Source organism: Panthera tigris, chromosome B4 (genome assembly GCF_018350195.1).
Source record: "Panthera tigris isolate Pti1 chromosome B4, P.tigris_Pti1_mat1.1, whole genome shotgun sequence".
Classification (NCBI taxonomy): domain Eukaryota; kingdom Metazoa; phylum Chordata; class Mammalia; order Carnivora; family Felidae; genus Panthera; species Panthera tigris.
The window spans coordinates 109659478-109680608 of record NC_056666.1 but is presented as its reverse complement, the minus strand read 5'-3'; the positions used below and the strand labels follow the sequence as shown (position 1 = coordinate 109680608).

At 35.6% G+C, this 21131-nt stretch overlaps 1 protein-coding gene and 1 pseudogene across 5 annotated transcripts in view; both read left to right on the top strand.

The window, feature by feature from the left end:
- KITLG (KIT ligand) overlaps nt 1-1687 on the top strand; it is an 80907-nt gene extending 79220 nt beyond the window's left edge. For all 5 annotated transcript variants that reach the window (XM_042992872.1, XM_042992869.1, XM_042992871.1 and 2 more), the window contains one exon: nt 786-1687. The gene's annotated coding sequence lies outside the window, so the exon portion shown is untranslated. The remainder of the gene's footprint in view (nt 1-785) is intronic.
- Nucleotides 1688-6355: 4668 nt separating this feature from the next.
- LOC102951395 lies at nt 6356-14433 on the top strand (annotated as a pseudogene).
- The last annotated feature ends 6698 nt before the right edge of the window (nt 14434-21131 follow it).

Genomic DNA, 21131 nt, shown 5'->3' with positions numbered 1-21131 from the left:
CAAGTATAAGTTATGTTAAGGCCAAATGAACCTCCCCAGAGACTTTGTCCGGATGTGATGGAGGATTTCTTCCTTTTCTTGGCTGACAGTATTGAAAGCCCTCTTGCTGCTGCTGTTTCCTCAGTTGGGAGAAGTGATGGCTTAGCAGTTAAGATACTGGCATTGCTCAGTGACCAGAAGGCTGCTGTTTGTTGATGGTCTCTTATTAGCTTCTCCACTGATGTCTCCTTAATGCTACTGCATTTCTCTCTAGACACTGTCTTTGTCTTTCAAAAACCCTCTCCCCTCACTATGTATATACTACCTTTTCATAGCCTGGTTAGAGAAATTCAAGGCTGCAAAATAACCCTCTTACCACAAATGGAAACAATCTATAGTATGCAAATGGGTGTGAAGGCCACTGGGTATTCATTCATCCATCCTTATGTTCCAGGAATATTTATTGAATATTTCCTCTGCCAGGTATTATTCTAGGTGTTGGAGTACAGCAGTAAAAAAGATGGACAAAGGTCTCTGTCCTCATGGAGCTTACATTTTAATGAGAGGAGAGAGTCAAACAATGAGTAAGATCATTCAGATAATGTTAAATGTTCCCAGGGAGGTCACGGAGAGTGACTAATCATTGCATCTAGGAAAAGATTTGTCAAGTTCTTGTAGCTTGTGTAAGTGAAGCTTGTATTTTAAGTATATTACTCATTCTGTAGTCCTATGAATTCAGCTATTGAGAATGGAAAGAAGGCAGAAAGCAGATACACCATAATCTCTCTCTTTTCTTTCCTCTCTAGGCGGGTAACAGTTCATGTTTGCTTCATAAATGAAGCAGCTTTAAACAAATTCATATTCTGTCTGGAGTAACAGACTGCATTTTTATCTGTTCTTGCTACCCATGACTCTATATGGATGATTCACAAGTTGGAACAAAGTGTTTTACTGTGAAACTGGCACTGAATTAATCATCTATAAAGAAGACCTTGCATGGAGCAGGACTCTATTTTAAAGACCTGGGGGACTGGTGGTCTCATTTAGAACTTGCAACTGACGTTGGGAGAGAAAGCACGTGTCCCCGATTGCATGCACCATTTTGCATGCCTCCAGAAGTGTCTAATTGCTGAAAAGTCACATAGCTTTATTTTCAGTTACAACCTGCAGTTCATAGTAATCTTGGTCTTTGCAAGTAGATTTCATCCTGTATAGTGGGGATAATTTTTCTGAAATGAATCTAGAAAAAAATGTTAAAAACAAAAACTCAACAGCATCAGCCAGTCTACATTTAGAAAGCAGTAGGAACAAAATGATTGGAGTAGGCAACATGTCAGCCTTGTAGCTGCTAATTAATGGTCTGGGTCTGATCTTGGTCTCTTCTTGACATAAACCTATCTCCCACTAGACAAATGGACATGGTTAGCTGGATCTATCCATGCTTGGGAGTCAGTATTGTAGTAGAACAGTGATGACATCAATAAAATGGAAAAAAAAAAACCTGAATGGGAGAAAATAATTGCAAGTCAAATATCTGATAAGGGGCTAATAGCTAAACCTACCAAGAACTCCTACAATAATAGCAAAAAAAAAAAAAAAAGAAAAGAAAAAAATCTCTAACTTAAAATGGGAAGATCTGAGTAGATGTTTTTCCAAAGAAGACCTGCAAATGGCCAACAGGTACATGAAAAGATGCTCACCATCAATCACCAGAGCAATACAAATCAAAACCACAATGAGATATCCCTCATACCTGTTAGAATGGCTATTATCAAAAAGATAAGAATTAAAAGGGAACCCTGTGCACTGTTGGTGGGACTGTATATTGGTGCAGTCGCTATGGGAAATTTTGAGTTTCCTCAAAAAAATTAGAACTGCCATGTTATCCAGGAGTTCCACATCTGGGTATTTGAGGAAAATGAAAACACATTCTAAAAGATGTATAAGCCCCATGTTCATTGCATTATTTATAATAGCCAAGATATGGAAACAATGTAAGTGTCCATCAATAGATGAATAAAGAAAATGTGTTACATGTGTGTGTGTATAACACACGTATTATACATACAGTTGATTCCGCTCTAAAAATGAAATCTTGCCATTTGTGACAACATGGATGGAACTTGAGGGCATTATGCTAAGTGAAATAGGTCAGAATGAGAAATACCATATGATCTCTCTTATATGTGGAATCTAAAAAAAATTTTTAAGTAAAAAAATTAAAAATACCAAGCTCATAGATACAAAGGACAGATTGGTAGTTGCAAGGGATGGGGGTGGTTGGGAGAAATGGATGAACTGGGTTGTTTTGGTTTTGGTTTGCTTTGGTTTAAGTAAGTTGAATAAAAATGTAAAAAAAAAAACAAAAAAACAAAAAAAAAAAACACCCCCTAAAAAAAACATTGATGCCTTTGCAGAGAGGAGACTCTCCAAAGGAGTTATGGCCCAAAGAAGCCATGAACACTGAACAGCACGGTCACTGAGGAGGACATTTTGCACCCCTTTCCCCTACCACTTATAGAGTGTATAAATTGTGCTTGCAAAATATATTATGAAATGTTTATATTCTAAAACTATTACAGAGTTATGTAAAGGGACTTAAGAGAAATTGCTGAATGTATGAAGGTCTCATTTTCAATTTACATCATGAGAGAAACTAAAAATTATATTTAGTATCTAAGATTAGAAAACCACACCCACATGGTAATATGGGTATTGAAAATTAGGTTACTTGGCTTTTATAAGAATGAAAGGAATCAGGAAATTTTAGTTATTTCTCATATAATCACCATTATCAGTTTAAGGGATCCATTTATTTAAAATCAGGCACTCTATATTAATATTTATGAATTTAAAATAGCGAGCTTTATGTAGTTACGCATGTCAGTTTGCTGTTTAAAATGTGTGACAGCGTTTGTTGTATTAAGAGTGAATTTGGTAAGAATTCTCAAGATGGACATCATGCTTTTAAACTAAAACTTGTAAGACATTTTGTGAATTTCCCTTGCCATTTTTTTTAATAGTCGAAGATCTGACTAAAGAAATGGTTTCTTGTGGTTTAAGATTCTTTCAGTAGATCATGAACATACAGATGAAGGGATCCAAAGCTTTCTATTATAATTTAATTCTTGTTATAACATTATTGTCATGTTCTACCCCCTCAGATGATCATTTTCAATGTAGTGATACAAAAGGGCATGAAAAACTGCTAGCTTTCCTTTATTTCAAAAGTCCAAGAATTTCTAGTATAGTTGGACTTCATGTTAAAAGATCCAAATACAACCCCAGTGAAGCGGCTTTTGCGTTTTGTACCAAAAAGCCCAGATGATTTCTACGATCCCTTCCTTCTCTAAAGTGCTGGGCTTCCTCAGATGGTAGTCATTTCTCTAAGATACAACCCAGGTGCTTTGGGAAGCTGCATTGACTTACTCAGGCCCTTAAATATCCCATGGATCAAACGTTTAGTAATAAAACCAGCGATCAGTTTAATTGCTGAAAGGACCTGACTCTCAGTGTGTGACTTTGATTTTTTTGAAGAAACTAGATATAAGTTAGTATGAGTCATGTGTGTAGGTCAGGTGTAGATTGAGAAGATTGATACTTCTCAATTTAATAGTTTATTTCACCAATGGTTTTGATTTTCTTAGCCATGAGAAAATGCTGTTTAATGAGCTTGAGAGTACAATAAATGCACTTTTATTCTCAAAGGCAGAAGCTGGGTTTTAACGCTCAAGGACATGGTTCTAATCAATAGAGTTAAATAACAAATTCAGCAAGTTATGAAATCTGGCATCATAGGCAAGGGGTGATATATTCTACCTAATTAAATGTATTAGTTCATTGAGAGTTACGTGAATTACCAATTTTTAAAACACTAAAGTTCAGTAAAATGCATGAACAGTAGAAAAAGGCTGAACATGATTTTGGATGCTGGCTGCTTGGGAATTATATGTCATATCTGCTTTGAGATGAATATGTGTGTGTGTATGTGTATGTGTGTGTGTATATATATATATACACACACACATACACACACACATTTGCTTTATTTTATCGGATATGTGTGCTGAATATCCTTCAGAAATCATGGAAAACTCACAACTGATATTATCAATCATGAAATCACCTTTTAAATTGGTGCCATGTATCTGATATCTTTTGTAATGTTCCAAAATTGCCTTTTAAAATGATCTCAGAAGTCTGCAGATTCTAAATTATACTAAAAGCTTTGCACCTCTTTGGTAGAACACAAGTCTATAAAGAAACTGGCTCTGTGATAAATGGTGCCTGCCCAGTAATATCAAAGTGTTGCCGGATTTTGTATTATAATCTAACGTGCTTACCACACTGCCATTTTTTAATGAGTCAGAGACAAATTTCAGTTTTTTTCAATATGATAATAGAATAAGTACCCTATTCTCTTTAAAAAGAATTAAGTATATGAAGAATGAAAACATGTGTTTTTTAATGTAGTGTTTGCTTTTCGTAAGAATTAACACATTTAATTGAGTATGAAAGTACTTCGGGGAAACTTTGTGGCATATTTTGGTATTCTAATTCAAGTGAGGTTTGAAACTAACAGAAAAATCCATTCATGATTCATGATTTATGGATATCTCAATATTTTTCTGCAGCTAGGTTTTGGTTTCAAAATGTAATTCCAATATGGGGCTTTTAGCCATTTCCCACGTATTCTTAGAAATTTTTCAAAAGACAGTTTCGCATAGTGAGGCAGATGTTGGAAAAAATTGTGAGAAACTTCTCTGCTGTTAACGGATATTGGTAAGTCACCTCTTCTCTTTGGATCTCCATGTTTTATTTATGGTGAAGTTGGAGGTCACACCTTAGGTGTGAAACCTATTGATATCTGACTGACAAAGACAACAAAATAGATCTGAAACTATTCCATATGAGATATTCCATTCTGATCTGTGAATAATCAGTTTGAACACAAAAAGTCATTGCTATTCTTGCTTGTAATGTAAATAGGATCCATTAGTAAAAGTAAAATTCAATCTCCTATAGGGTGAATTGGGTAACCATTTACACAAGAGATGGCTTTTTCCTTTGCTTAAGTAAACATTTTTGGATCACCTCTGAAGAATGAAAACCACAAGTGCATTTTAGTCAGGAAGAGATACTATAAGATATGTGCAACATTTGGAAATGCACCAAATTAAGCATTTAAATGCTGTCATTTTATTAAAAGCTTAGAACAGAAATGTAAGATGCTTAAAGTTTTTGAGTGCCAAAAAATAATTTATAATCCATTTGGAAAGGGGTCATCCATAAATTTCATTTTAAAATTAGAAGGTGGGATAAGAATTTTAAAGTAAGCCAGCTTGTCTTTGAAACAGTATTATTTTGTAAAATTGGCATTAAAATATAAACATTGAAATTCTAACTAGTTAATTTATGATATTTTATTGCACAAATTATGGTTTTGCTGCTTTTCATTAACAAGTCTGGAAATGCCTTTGTTACAAATAAAGTAATGGTACTTTTATTTCCTAACAAGATGTTTTAGAAATAATTTAAAGTGGATATTCATAATCCTAAAATGTTTCCTAAGCATTGTAAATTTATAACTGCCATCTCCAACTACATCCTTATGATGTTTTTAAAAATAAAATTGTTTTAAAAACATAGTATTTTCAACTACTTGATTTCTCAGCTATAAGGCTCAAAATTTTTCAATAAAAATATCCTATATTCTAAGGATTAATGTGTGATTATAGTGTCCATTTGTTGCTATTTTTTAAATTGATGGACTTGAAAAGTATTCAAACATTTAGATGGATGCATAGATACATTGCTAGTTCATTCATAGATTGGAGTTTGCATATTGTAATGTAAATGTATGTCAACACTATTCTAGTTTATTATGACTGAAGTGTAATTAAATAAAAAACGTTGTAAAATGTGATGTGTATGTGTATATACTATATGTGTACTTTTTAAACTAGGTATATGTCCTGACCCTTTTTTATACAGGTTTGAATTTGAAATTATATATATACATATACTTTATTGTTCTAAATAAAGAATTTTATGCACTCTCATAAGTTTGCCTTGTCATTTGATATCAAGGTTATCACACATATTTAAAAAATGGTTGAGCATATAAGCTAAAATCTAGATTTTGTTATAATATGGACGTATTTACCGGTTACTAAAATAGGTAAGGTAATCGAAGAAGATAAAGTTAACACTGTTTGACCTCAAGAGGTTTCTAACTTGGTTGGGGAGAAGATCTGAAAACGACTATAATATTTATAAAAACACACTGAAGTTATTACCTAAGTATAAAGCTGAGGTCCAGTTAATGTCCTTAGAGCATGCAGAAAGGAGGAATGGATATAGACTACATGGGATTATGGAGGAGTTGGGTGTTTGGGCTAATAAGACTTACAAGGGTGAGACAAATTTTGACAGAGGAGAATTAGGCCCAGTCTGAGCAGCACCTTCCAAAGCAAGAAGCTATACAAGTTCTTATTCTATCAGATCAAATCAGTGCACCCAGAGTATATAATGCAAAAAGAGATACACAGAGAGATGAGAGCATGACCTTGAATGTCACAACAAGGAGGGTAGACATTCTTAGGGGCCATGGGAAACCACTGTGTGTTTCTGAGAAGAGGAATGGCAAGATCAAACACCATGGTGGCTAATGTGGTTTAGGCAATAAATCATTATCCTGCTAACCTCTGGTCGGTATTTGACTTTTCAGACCATATACCCTAGCTTTATGACATAATATTTATTCACCCACCATTTCTTTTCAACTTCTTTGCTTATTCTGCCTTTTCTGTTCAGCCTTTGTATTGCAATTTCACCAATTTAAGCCTAGACAATTTTAATAACCTCCTAACTGATCACACATACCTAGCCCTTTTTCAATCAGTTCCTCAAGTTAGAACAAATAATATGGAGACATCTGATATTTTTCTCTGGTTGGAACACTTAAATCGTTTCTCATTATTTTCAAAGGAAAACCCAAATGCCTTAACATGGCTTACAAGGCCCTCCTTGGTCCATCTCATAATTTGGGGGAAGGAGAGGAGATTGCTAATTGTTTTTACTTTTAAGCCATAAACAATGTGAGGGGTAGGACCATGAATATTTATAACACTATGTTCCCCAAATTTAATATAATAAAGTGTGTAATGAAACAAAATTTTAACTGAGTAGATACTACCTATTGTAATGTCTGAAAAGTTATTTTCTATAACATTTTATTATGAACAGTTTGAAATATGTATAAAAATACAGTAGTGTAATGTAACCCCATGTAACCATAGCCTAGGTTCAACTTTACTCAACTACAGAATGATCTTGTATCTAAGTCTCCTATCTATACTCTTTATCCACTCCCCCTTTCATATTACTTTTAGGCCAATACCCAAAAATATTTGATCTGTAAATATGTATTTCTAAATTTAAAAAAAAACCTTGATATACTTGCCACACTTAAGAAAAATGAACAATTCCTTAATATTAAAGTCAGTAAGTATTCATATTTCAATTGTCTCATCATTATACATTTCAATATTGCACTACAGCAGGCTATAAAATAAAGGCAAAAGTATCCCTTCAACATTCATTGTATTTAGATCCCCCCACACACACACACACACAGATGAACACCATTACTTTGTGTTAACTTTGAGAACTTTTTGGCATAAGCAAACTATATACATATATGTGAATATGTGTGTGCGTGTGTGTGTGTGTGTGTATATATATATACACATATATATGTATATAATGCTATTCTGTAGCCTTACATTTTTCATTTATTAGAAGAATGTGTAACATTCAATAGACCTCTATTCACTGTGCCACAATAGCCAGGAAATTATAGATGGACACTGAGACTGTAATATAATGTGTGCCCTTTGGAATTCCAAAGCCGATACTTTGCAAAATCCAATGTATTTTCAAACTTTTCCTTCATCTTACTCAAAATTAAAGTGAGTCTGTCTTCTGAGGATGTATCTATCTCTTCAGCCCTCTCATTTGGTGGCTGTGTTTCCTCCATAACAATCACAGGGTCCAGAAGTGAGTTATCTGTTCTTACCGCTTCTGTATTACTTTCTCCTCCCTCCTCCCTCCCAGATTTGAATCTCATTAGATTTTCCACTGCCACTCACTGTTCCTTCCATATATAACTCCCAGGCTCTACGGCCTCATTTCTTGATGGTGTTAGCATCTGGTTCACTGTCACTCATTTGTACTCCTGTCTTCATTCTTGGGATTTTGATATGCACATAAATGATCCTTTCAACATCCTGTCCCTTCAGGTCCTCGAACTTTTCTCCTAATGAACCAGTCCTCAACACCATCCTAGTCCCCTAGTTTGATGGTCTTCCTGTAGCCTTTGTCATTGCCATTAATTGCAATCCATTCATCTCTTCAATTCCATGTATTCCATCTCTGACCACCACTTTGTATCTTTCCAGTTTATTCTCTTTGATCCAGTGGGCCTGTCAATCTATCGATTCTACCGTTTTCCACTAATTGTCAAACTTGATGTCCTCTCTTCTCTCCTTATACAGGTTAAAACCCACAATCCAGCATTAATAATCACTCTCCTGCATATACCTTCTATTTAATCCCTCTCATTTCCTAATATTTGCTTGTTAAATGACAACCCTGCTCAAATCCAGTTCTCCATGCACTCTCTGTCTGCACTCGTATGGCTAAACACGTCTGGTGTACAACACGCCATCATGCCTACTAATTTCTCTGTAGATTCCTTCCCATCAAGTGGGTCTTAATGCTGCTCAACAATTCTATTTCTCTAGTCCATTGCTTTTCCATTCTCATAGCTATTTCATACATTATTTTCTCTTCCAAACCACCCATTACATTCCTCATTCCCACTCTTAGCCAATAAGCTTGATTGCTATTTTACCTGCAAACTGAAAGAATAGAACTTCCAAAGACCCCTAATGCCTGGAGGCTGATTTTCTGTGAAGCTAAAGAAATTCAGGTTTCTGGTCCTCACTTATACAGGCCCTCTATATGTCATAGAGAGGAGCTAGCAATGTATTCATATAGTAATATATTTTTGTAAAATTTGCAGCCATTTGCATTTATCTTTAAGATATTAAAGTACCTCTCATGTGGGAATGGCTTCCAGAAACACTCCCACTGGACACTGTGCCAATTTACTAGGACACCATGACCTAAAAGTATATGTGAGGTTGTATCATGATGCCCTAGTGAATGTGTCTTATGGATCTGGCACCAGAAGTATGCGGGTGATGGATGAGAAATGAGTTTTGAAATGAATGGAGGCAGAATCCAGTTTGTGGGAAATTTTCACAATCATCACAGTCTCCTGATATGTAAAACTGTAAGTGGAAGACTAAGGTTTCATTAATGCCTGGTCAAAATAATAGCTTTCCCCAATCACAAAATGCTCAGTAGTACAGAGTATACAATTATAAACAAAACCATACATTTTTTTTTCTCTTAGTGGTGAGGAAATACAATAGAATTTAATAAAATTGCTGTGTTTATAGAACCAGAAAATCCGTATGTGAGATAACATGTTTTCGGCTTCTCAATACACTGGTCTCAACAAATGTGTAGTGTTGTATATCCACTATTATAGAACATACAGAATTGTTTAATTGCCCTAAAAAAAAATCCCTTGTGCTTTACCTATTCAAAATCTCTTCCATTCCCCTGTACCTCTAGAAACCAGTAATTTTTTTTATTGTTGTTACAGTTTCTATGTTTTCCAGAGTATCATATAATTGCAATTACATAATGTGTAGCCTTTTCAGACGAGTTTCTTTCACCTAGAAATATGCATTTAATACTCATCTATGTCTTTCATGGCTTGGATAGCCCATTTCTTTTTATCATAGAATAATATCCCTTTGTATGAATGTGTCACACTTCGTTTATCTATTTACCTATTAAGGACATCTTGGTTGTTTCCGGTTTTTGGTGATTATGAATTAAGCTGCTCTAAACGTTCATGTTTTTGGAACACAGAAGTTTTCAAATCAGTTGGGTAAATGCCCAGGAGCATGATTTCTGGACCGTATGGTACACCTATGTGTAGATTTGTAAGAAAACATAAAACTGTCTTCTAAAGTGGCAGGGCCATTCTGCATTCCTAGCAGCTATGAATATAAAGTTCTGCTGCTGCACGTACTCACTAGCAATTGTTATGGTCAGTCTGTTGGATTTTAGCCATTCTAATAGATGGGTACTGGTTTATCATCATTGTTTTAATTTGCAGTTCCCTAATGACAAATGATGGTGAGGATTTTTTCATGACTTATTTGCCATCTGTTTATCTTCTTTGGTGAGGTGTCTTTTCAAATCTTTTGTCCATTTTTAAATTGGGTTATTTGTTTCCTTACTGATGAATTTTAAAAGGTTCTTGTATATATTTACAGGCAAACCCTCTGTCAGATATGTGTTCTACACATATTTGCCAGTTTGTGGCTTGTCTTTTCATTCTCTTAACATTGTCTTTCATAGGGCAGCTTCAAGCATTTTTTAACATATTTTAAAACTTTCTAAAGAATTTTTGTGTAACAAGATGGTCTCCCTAACATAAGGCTGTTGGGACATAATGACATTTTAAGGACTTGGAACTTGTAATGACTTCTAACATAGTTTTAAAGACTCCAAACAAACAAACAAACAAACAAAAACAAACAAAACATTAGAAGAAAAAAGATAAAACTCAGACATTTAACTCCAGTCTGGAAAGATGTTTTGGAATCGTTCATAAAAATAATTGAGAAATTATAAACTAATTCAAACATATAAAATCGATATAAAGGATCCCTTTCTGTAATCATTGTATTTATTTATTAAAGACCTAGGAGTTTTAAGAAGATGGCAGAGTAGGAGGATCCTGAACTCATCTCATCCCATGGACACACAAATATAACAGCTGCATCCATATGACTAACTCTGAAAAACCACCTGAAGACTGGCAGAACAGACTTTTCACTGCTAATCATAGAAAAGGGTAGAAGAGATAGAGACATAGTTGCGAACCAAACCCCTGGTCAGACTAACCAGAAACAGGAGGGACATCACAAGTATGGAAAAGCAAGAGGATCAGACACCACACTGGGCATCTCTGGCACTGGGGACCTCCCCTGGGAAGACCGTTCCCATAGCATCTAGCTTTAAAAACCAGCAGGACTTTATTCCAAGAACTTTAAAAATCAGTGGGGCTTAACTCCAGCAGCTTTAAAAACCAACAGGCTTAACTTCAGGAGAGCCAGAGGGTGGTAGAAAACTGAGACCCTGCCCTTAAAAAGTCAGCATTCTAAATAATTTGGCCCCAGACACAGATCAGAAGCAGCAGTTTGAAAAGCGTTTGGGGTATATGTGAAGGAGATTCATTGAATAATCTTAGAATGTGTGTAAGAGGGACAGGGATCTGTAGGAGATTTCTCCTAGAACAAAAGTTCTGGTGGCTGCCATTTCTTTTCCCATCCCCCAACCTAGATAGCCAGACACTTTTCTGGAACCAGTGCTAACACCTTCCATTTATCTTGTTAGAACTGCACGACTTACCCCAACGTTCCCCTGTGAACCCACTGCATCCCAACTGCCTGCTTCCGCAGGCACCCACCTCACCTGGAGCAGCCCCAGCCATGACTGGCACCACACCAAAGAGGCTCATGCCCTGGTGAGGCTGGTGGGAGATAACCCCACACACCAGTGCACCTCTAGGTCCTGCAGCTGTGCCCTGCCCTTTGGTGCACCTGCTGCTGTGACAGAGAGGCTAATTGCAGAGAGCTAGGGTGAGTACCTGCCCTGCTCACCAATAAGCCCAAGTGGGCCACAAAGAAGGTCCTTAATAATATGGGGAGGAAACCCTGCCCAGTGTGCCCACAGCAAGCAAAACAGATCCTTGCAACCAGCTAGGCCAAAGGCAATCACAGCTCAGTCACAAGAGGAGGGTGCATTCAGCCCACATGGGACACCCTTGGAGTGCCTGGTTCTGATGACCAGAAGGCATTGTGCTACAGGACCTCTTCTATGCAAGGTCACTACTTTCAAGACCAGAAGACATAACTGGCCTACATAATATATAGAAACAAGCACAGAGAGAAAAAATGAGGAGGCAGAAGAACATGTCCCAAATGAAAGAACAAGATAAAAATTATAGCTAAATGAAGTGGAGATAAGCAATATGACTGATAAAGAATTCAAAACAATGGTCATAAAGATAGTCACTGGACTTAAGAGTGGAAGAACTCAGTGAGAATTTCAATAAACAGAAAATATAAAAAAGAGCCAGTCAGAGCTGAAGAATTCAATAACTTGAAATAACAAGTACACCAATTGAATCAACAGGGGATTAGAGAATGCAGAAGAACATATTAGCAATCTGGATGACAGGGTAATGACAAGTAACCAAGCTGAACAGCAAAAAGAAAAAAAAAGAATAAAAAAAATGAGAATAGGTTAAGGGAACTCTGTGAGATCAAGTGTAATAACATTTGCATTATAGGTCTCCCAGAAGGAGAAGAGAGAGAGGAGGAGGCAGAAAACTTATGTAAAGAAATAATAGCTGAAAACATCCTAATCTGCAGAAAGAAACAGACATCCAGGTCCAGCAAGCACAGAGAGACCCTAAAAATATGGACCCAAAGATGTCTACACCAAAACACATTATAATTAAAATGGCAAAAAGTAATAATAAAGAGAGAATTTTAAAGGCACCAAGAGAAAACAGTTTCATAGAAGGGAAATCTCACAAGGGTATCAACTGATTTTTCAGCAGAAACTTTGAGGGCCGGAAGGAAGTGGCATAAGGTATTCAAAGTGCTGAAAAGAAAACACCTATAACAAAGCATATTCTACCCAGCAAGATTATCATTCATCATAGAAGAGAAAAAGGGTTTCTCAGACAAACATAAGTTAAAGGAGTTTATCACTACTAAACTAGCCTTACAAGAAATGTTAAAGAGAATTCTCTAAATCGAAAGAGAAGGTCATAACTAGAAGAAAATAATGAACAGAAAAAATTTCACAGGTAAAAGCAAACCTGTAGTAAAGGTACTAGATTAATCATTTATAAAGCCAGTATGGAGGTTAAAATACAAAATTAGTAAAATCAATTATATCTACAAAAAATTAGTCAAAGGATATACAAAATAAAAGATGTAAAATATGACATTATATACATAAAATGTGAAGTGGACAGTAAAACTTTCGTGCTTCTGGATGTGTTCAAAGTTAAGAGACCATCAACTGAATATAGACTACTATACACATAACAGGTTATAATTGAACCCCATAGTAACCACAAGTCAAAAATCTGTAATACACAAAAAACAAAGAGAAAGGAATACAAGCATAACACTAAAGAAGGCCATCAAACCACACAGGAAGAGAACAAGAGAAAAAGAACAGAGAAGAACAAAAAGAATGGGCATTAAGAAGTAGAAATTTTCAGTTATAATATAAATAAGTCACAGGGATGAAAAGTACAGCATAGGGAATATAGTCAATGAAATTATAATAACACTATTTGGTGACAGATGGTGACTACACTAATTGTGATGAGCATTGTGTTAGTATAGAATTGTTGAAACATTATGTTGCATATCTGAAACTAACATAACACTGTATGTTAATTATAATTTAAAAAGTACCTACAATTAACAGAATGGCACCAAGTACACACCCATCAATAATTACTTTAGAGTTTTCTCCAGCTTTTGGGTGGTGGCCACTTCTGGGCTCTGTCTTCCGGTAGGTGGAGGATGAGGTAGCATGGACAGCAGCCCTGGCACCCCGCACCCCGCCACCCTCAGCCACCCGCCCACCTGCCTGCCTGCCTCCCCTGAGCCTGCTGAGGCCCAGCAAGCGGCCCAGATGCAGGCCATCAAACGTGTGGTGGAGTACTACAGAGTTGTAGTAAAACGTGCCTACTGATCAGTTACACAACCAATGCATTTCCTGGAGAATATATCCCACTGTCTTTGACAACTATTCTGCCAATGTTATGGTGGATGGAAAACCAGTGAATCTGGGCTTATGGGATACAGCTGGACAAGAAGATTATGACAGATTACGTCCCTTATCCTCTCAGCGAACGGATGTATTCTTAATTTGCTTTATCTTTTGTGAGTCCTGTGTCATTTGAAAATGTTGGAGCAGAGTGGTACCCTGAAGTGCAACACCACTGTCCCAACACCCCCATCATCTTGGTGGGAACTAAACTCAACCTCAGGGATGACAAAGACAGGATTGGGCAACTGAAAGACAAGAAGCTGACTCCCATCACCTACCAGCAGGGTTTGGCCATAACGAAGTTAGATGGGTGCTGTAAAATACCTAGAGTGCCTGGCTATCACGCAGAGAGGCCTCAAGACAGTGTTTGATGACGCTAGTCGAGCAGTTCTCTGGCCCCCTCCAGTCAAGAGGAGGGAAAGAAAATGCCTGCTGTTGTAAATATCTGGGCCCCTCTCCTGCCCTGTCCCCCTCGGAACCTTTGTACACTTTGCTCAAATATGGTGGAGCCTTCACACTCAATGCCATCTTTTTGTTACAGATTAGTTTTTCCATAAAACCATTTTGAACAAATCAGTAATTTTTAGGATTTATTTGTAAAGTTTAAGACTTCAAATTTTCACATTAAAATGTATCCCTAAAATGGCAAGCTTTCTTAAAGCCTTATTTTTCAAAAGCCCTTACTCTTGCTCAGATTAAGAGTTGCTCAGATTAAGATCCTCATGGATCGAGGGTAATGACTCAGCTCTCTGGATCAATCTTTTTTATTTTGTAGTGAGATTTTTGTTTCTTTAAGTTAGTGTATTAGCTTTGGCTGAGATCTGGAACCGCCCTCTGACTCCCTTCCCTGTGATGAAGGCTCCGCTGTGGTCGCGGGCACACGGGGGCGGGTGTGTGCTTCACGGGAGGCCATCAGAGGACAAGACAATATTCTTACAAAATATGGAGGTTAATTTACACGACACTGTGCGCATCATTATTAAACTGAGTGAAAGTGTCATGAGTAAAATCTTAAAAAGTTAGTTTCTGTCAGATGCAGTGAATGATGAGAGGTCAGTATCATCACTAAGTGTTTTAAGATTTTTTTCTTAGACCTGCCATCCCTCCTAAAATGGGGCATTTAGTTCATCTTTGAACTGGTCATTCCCATAGTTGCTAACTTAGTGCTTTTATTTTAGAACCCCTTCTTAATGAACAATATGCCTCCTTGTATTATAAAATCTTTCTGATAATGCATTAGATTATTTTTTAGATTAGTAAAAGTGCATTCCTGTTCCCTTGTTACTTTATTCAAAGCTAATAAGTGTTTTCCTTAGTTTTCTAGTAATTAGGAAAAAAAAAATCATGTGTTGCAGCTTTATAGTTTTTGAAATATTTTAGATATTCCTAAACTATGAACTTTCTTAACATCATTGTCTCACTAGATCACCAGTACTGTACCTTGACTAATGCTGACCCTCCTCCTCACCTCACTCCCCTGCCCCCACCCCCCAGACACACACAACCTTCCTGTTGCTCTGCCTAAGTTCTTTTGGGTCTGTGCGGCTCTGTAAGCCCCTGCTGCTGCTAACCAAGTTCTGTACAGTTTACCCACCAGCAAGAATATAAGGTTGGGCCTTTCAACCACTAGAACAAAATTTTTTAAATTGACAGTTTCAGACTTGTGGAGTGTTTTTACATTGATCTTTGCTAATGCAATTAGCAGTATGTTTTGCATGTATAACTTAATAAATCCTTGAATCATAAAAAAAATTACTTTAAATGTAAATGGACTAAATGAGCCAATCAAATGATATAGGATGACTGTATGGATAAAAAACAAAACAAAAACAAGAGCCATCTATATGCTACCTAACAAGTGACTCAGTTTAAACCTAAAGACACATATAGACTGAAAGTGAGAGGGTGGAAAAATATTAACCATATAAACAGAGCAAAAAAAAGGAAGCTGAGATGGCAATACTTACATCGGACAAAAGAGAATTTAAAACAAAGACCATAACAAGAAACAAAGAAGGACATTACATAATAAATGGTTCAATCCAACAATAGTTTATAACAATTATAAATATGCATTCAACACAGGAGCACCTAAATATATAAAGCAAGTATTAACATACATAATGGGATAAATTGACAGTGATATAATAAGAGTAGGAGACTTTAACACCCTACTTATATCAATGAATAGATCATCCACACAGAAAATCAACAAGGAAACAGGGGCTCTGATGACATATTAGACCAGATAGGCCTAACAGATATACACAGAACATTCTATCCCCAAACAGCAGAATATGAATTCTTTTCTTTTAAAAAAATATTTATTTTGTGAGAGAGAAAGTGTGTGTACGTGCAAGCAGGGGAGGGAGGGATGAGAGAGAGAGAGAGGGAGAGAGAATTCTAAGCAGCCTTCACACTGTCAGCACAGAGCCCACCGTGGGGCTCGATCTCATGAACCAGGAGATCATAACCTGAGCTGAAATCAAGAGTCGAACACTTAACCTACTGAGCCAACCAGAAGCCCCAGAATATGCATTCTTTTCAAGGGCACATGGAAAATTTTCCAGGGTAAATCACATGTGTCGCCACAAAACAAGTCTTATTAATTGCAAGAAGATTAAAAACATATGAAGTATCTTTTTTGACCATAATGGTATAAAACTCAAAATCAATTACAAAAAAAGGTGGAAAAAACTGAAACACGTGGAGGCTAAGTAACATGCTATCATAAACCAATGAGTCAACAAAGAAATAAAAAAAATACATAGAGACAAATGAAAATGAAAATATGTGGACTAAAATCTGATACAGTAAAAACAGTTCTAAAGGGAAATGTATAGTGATACAGGCCTACATCAAGAAACAAGAAAAATCTCAAACAACATAACCTTACATCTAACATAGCTAGAGAAAGAAGAACAAAGCCCAAAGCTAGTAGAAGGAAGGAAATAATAAAGATTAGAGCAGAAATAAATGAAATAGAGACTAAAAAGACAATAGAAAGATCGATGAAACCAAAAGGTGGTTCTTTGAAAAGATAAACAAAACTCATAAATCTTTAGTCAGACTCATTAAGAAAAAAAGAGAAGACTCATATTTAAAAAAAAATCAGAAATGGAGAAGAAATAACAACCAACGCCACAAAAATGCAAAGAATTATAAGAGATTATAAAAATCATATTAAAAATTGGAAGAATGGATAGAAGAAATGGATAAATTCCTAGAAACAGAGTCTTCCAAAACTGAATCAATGGTCTTCCAAACATATAGTCTTCCAAAACTGAAGAAATAAAAAAAAATGTGAATAGATGAGTTATTAGTAATGAAACTGAATTGATAATCACAATATTCCTAACAAACAAAAGTGCAGGTCCAGATGGCTTCACAGATGAATTCTACCAAACAGTTAAAGAAGAGTTAAGGCCTATTCTTTTCAAACTATTCCAAAAAAGTAGAAAAGGAGGGAAAACTTCCACGTTTATTCAACAAGGCCAGAATTACCCTGATACCAAAACCAAACAAAGACACTGTAAAAAAAAAAAAAAAAAAAAGAGAAGAAGAACTACAGGCCAATACCTCTAACGAACATAACTGCAAAAATCCTCAACAAAGTATTAGCAAACTGAATCCAACAATAAATTTAAAAAAATCATTTGCCACAATCAAGTGGGATTTACTGCAGGGATACAAGTGTAGTTCAATATTTGCAAATCAATCATGATATATCACATTAACAACAGGAAGCATAAAAGTAATATGGTCGCCTAAAGAGATGCAGAAAAAGCATTTGGAATTCATGCAGTATCCATTCATGATAAAAACTCTTACCAAAGTGAGTTTAGAGGGAATATACTTTAACTTAATAAAGGACCTATATGGAAAAACCAATGGCTAACATCATTCTCAATGGTGCAAACTGAAAGCTTTGCCTCAAAAATCCTCAAAGATCAGACACATGACAAAGATGCCCATTCTCACCACTTTTATTCAACACAGAAAGTCCTAGCTGCAGCAATCAGAGAAGAAAACGAAGTAAAAAGCATCCAAATTGGTAAGGAAGGAGTAAACCTGTGACTATTTGCAGTTGACATGATACTATATATATATACACATATACACATATATATATATATGTGTATATATGTATATACACACTATATACATATATACACACTATACATACTATACATATATATACTATATATACTATACATATATATGTATATATACTATATGCACATGTATATAGTATATATACATGTGTATATGTATATATGTATAGTGTATATATATATGTATATGTATATATATATGTAAAACCCTAAATACTTCACCATAAATCTAGTAGAACTGAAAAGTTCCAATGCAAAAAGTTTCAGGATACAAAATATACAGAAATATGTTGCATTTATATACATCAACAATAAAGTAGACGAAAGAGAAATAACAACCCCATTTACAATTCTAGCAAGAAGAATCAAATGCATAGGAATAAATTTAACCAAAGTGGTAAAAGACATACACTCTGAAAACTGTAAAACATCAATGAAAGAAATTGAAGATGGCACAAACAAATGGAAAGATATTCCACACTCATGGATTGGAAGAACTAATATTCTTAAAATGTCCATAATACCCAAAGTAATCTACACATTCAATGCAATCCCTATCAAAATACCAATAGCATTTTTCACAGAAGTAGGACAAATGAACCTAAAATTTGTACTGAACGACAGAAGACTCCCAAATAGCCAAAGCAATCTTGAGATTTCAAGATATACTACAAATCTATAGTCATCAAAACAGTATGGTGCTGGCACAAAAAAATAGACACACAGATCAATGGAACAGGATAGAGAGACTAGAAATAAACTCACACCTACAAGGTCAACTAATCTATGACAAAAGAAGCAAGAATATACTATGTTGGTGGGAGGGTGGGGGTGGCATGTGCCTGGGTGGCTCAGTCAGTTAAGCATCCAACCTTGGCTCAGGTCATGATCTCACGGTTGTGAGTTCGAGCCCTGCATCGGGTTCTGTGCTGACAGCTCAGAGCCTGAAGCTTGCTTCAGATTCTGTCTCCATCTCTCTCTGTCCCTACCTTGCTCGCACTCTCTCTCTCTTTCAAAAATAAATAAATGTTAAAAAAATTTTTTTAATAAAAAAGAAGAATATACAATGGGGACAAGACAGTCTGCAATAAATGGTTCTGGGAAAACTGGCTAGCTACATGTAAAAGAATGAAACTGGACTGCTTTCTTAAACAATACACAAAAATAAATTCAAAATGGATTAAATACCTAAATGTGAGAACTGAGACCATAAAACTCTTAAAAGAGAACACAGGCAGAAATCTCTTGGACATTTACCTTAGCAACATATTTATGGATATGTCTCCTCAGGCATAGGAAACAAAAGGAAAAATAAACTATTGGGACTACACCAAAATATAAAGCTTTTGAACAGTGAAGGAAAGCATTGACAAAACAAAAAGGCAACCCACTGAATGGGAGAAGTTATTTGCAAGTGATATATCCAATAAAAAGTTAATATCCGAAATACATAAAGAACTTATACACCAAACTCAACACCAAAAAACAACACAATTAAAAATGGCAGAGGACCTACATAGACATTTTACCAAAGAAAACATACAGCTAGCCGACAAACACATGAAAAGATGCTCAACATCACTATATGTCAGGGAAATGCAAATCAAAACCACATCTGTCAGAATGTCTAGAACTAAAATGACAATATATAACAAGTGTTTTTGAGGATGTGGAGGATATGGATCTCTGAATATGTTTGTTTTATAGATATGTTTTAATGTTTGGGTCCTTTTGCACTATTGGTGAGAATGTAAATTGGTGCAATCACTGTGGAAGACAGTATAGAAGGTTCCTCAAAAAAATTAAATATAGAAATACCATATGACCCAATAATTCCACTACTGTAAATCCAATAATTTACTCAAAGAAAATGAAAACACTAGTTCAAAAAGATATCTGCACCCCTTTGTTTATGGCAACATTACTTATAATAGTCAAGATAAGGAAGTAAATGTCCATCAATAGATGAATGGATAAGATGTGAAATGTATATATAAAACAATGTTAGCCATAAAAAGAATAAGATCCTGCCATTTGCAACAACATGGATGGACCCAGAGACTATTATTTTAAGTGAAATAAGTCAGACAGAGAAAGACAAATACTATATGATTTCACTCATGTGGAATGTGAAAACAAAACAAACAAAAAACAGATTATTAAATGCAGAGAATAAACTGGTCGTTGTCAGAGGGGAAGTGGGTTGGAATGGGTGAAATAGATAAAGGGGATTAAGAGACACAAACTTCCAGTTATAAAATAAATAAGTCATAGAGATGAAAAGTACGCCATAGGGAATATAGTAAATGATATTGTAGTAATGCTGTATGGTGACAGATAGTGACTACATTTCTTGTGATGAGCAGTGAGTATTATACAGACTTGCCAAATCAATATGTTGCACACCTAAAACTAATATAACATTGTGTGCCAATTATACATCAATATAAAAATGAAAAACTATTTAAATAAAAAAATAAATACATATGAAACAAAGTCAATAAAGATGTGAAGAAATACATTTAAATTACTCTGATGGTAAGAATAAAACTGTAACAAAAATATATTACATCAAAAGCTGTAGAAGAAAATGTAAATATGCTACTATTTATCTTAAAAATGGGAAGATATTGGGGTACCTGGGTGGCTCAGTCAGTTGAGCGTCCAACTTCAGCTCAGGTCATGATCTCATGGTTCATGGGTTCGAGCTCCATGTCAGGCTCTGTGCTGACAGCTCAAAGCCTGGAGCCTGCTTCAGATTCTGTGTCTCTCTGCCCCTCCCCTGTTCGTGCATGTGCGGTCTCTCTCTCTCTCTCTCTCTCTCTCTCTCTCTCTCTCTCAAAACTAAATAAATGTAAAAAATTAAATTTCTTTTTAAATGGGAAGGTATTATGAATATAAGTATGTGTGTCTTTGCTCATATTTAAAATATGGAATGCTAAATCATAAGACAAATTAATTGTCTATGGGGAAAGGAGTTCCTGCCTCTTTTGGAAGGAAAAAGCAAGAAGCTAAACTTCTCTG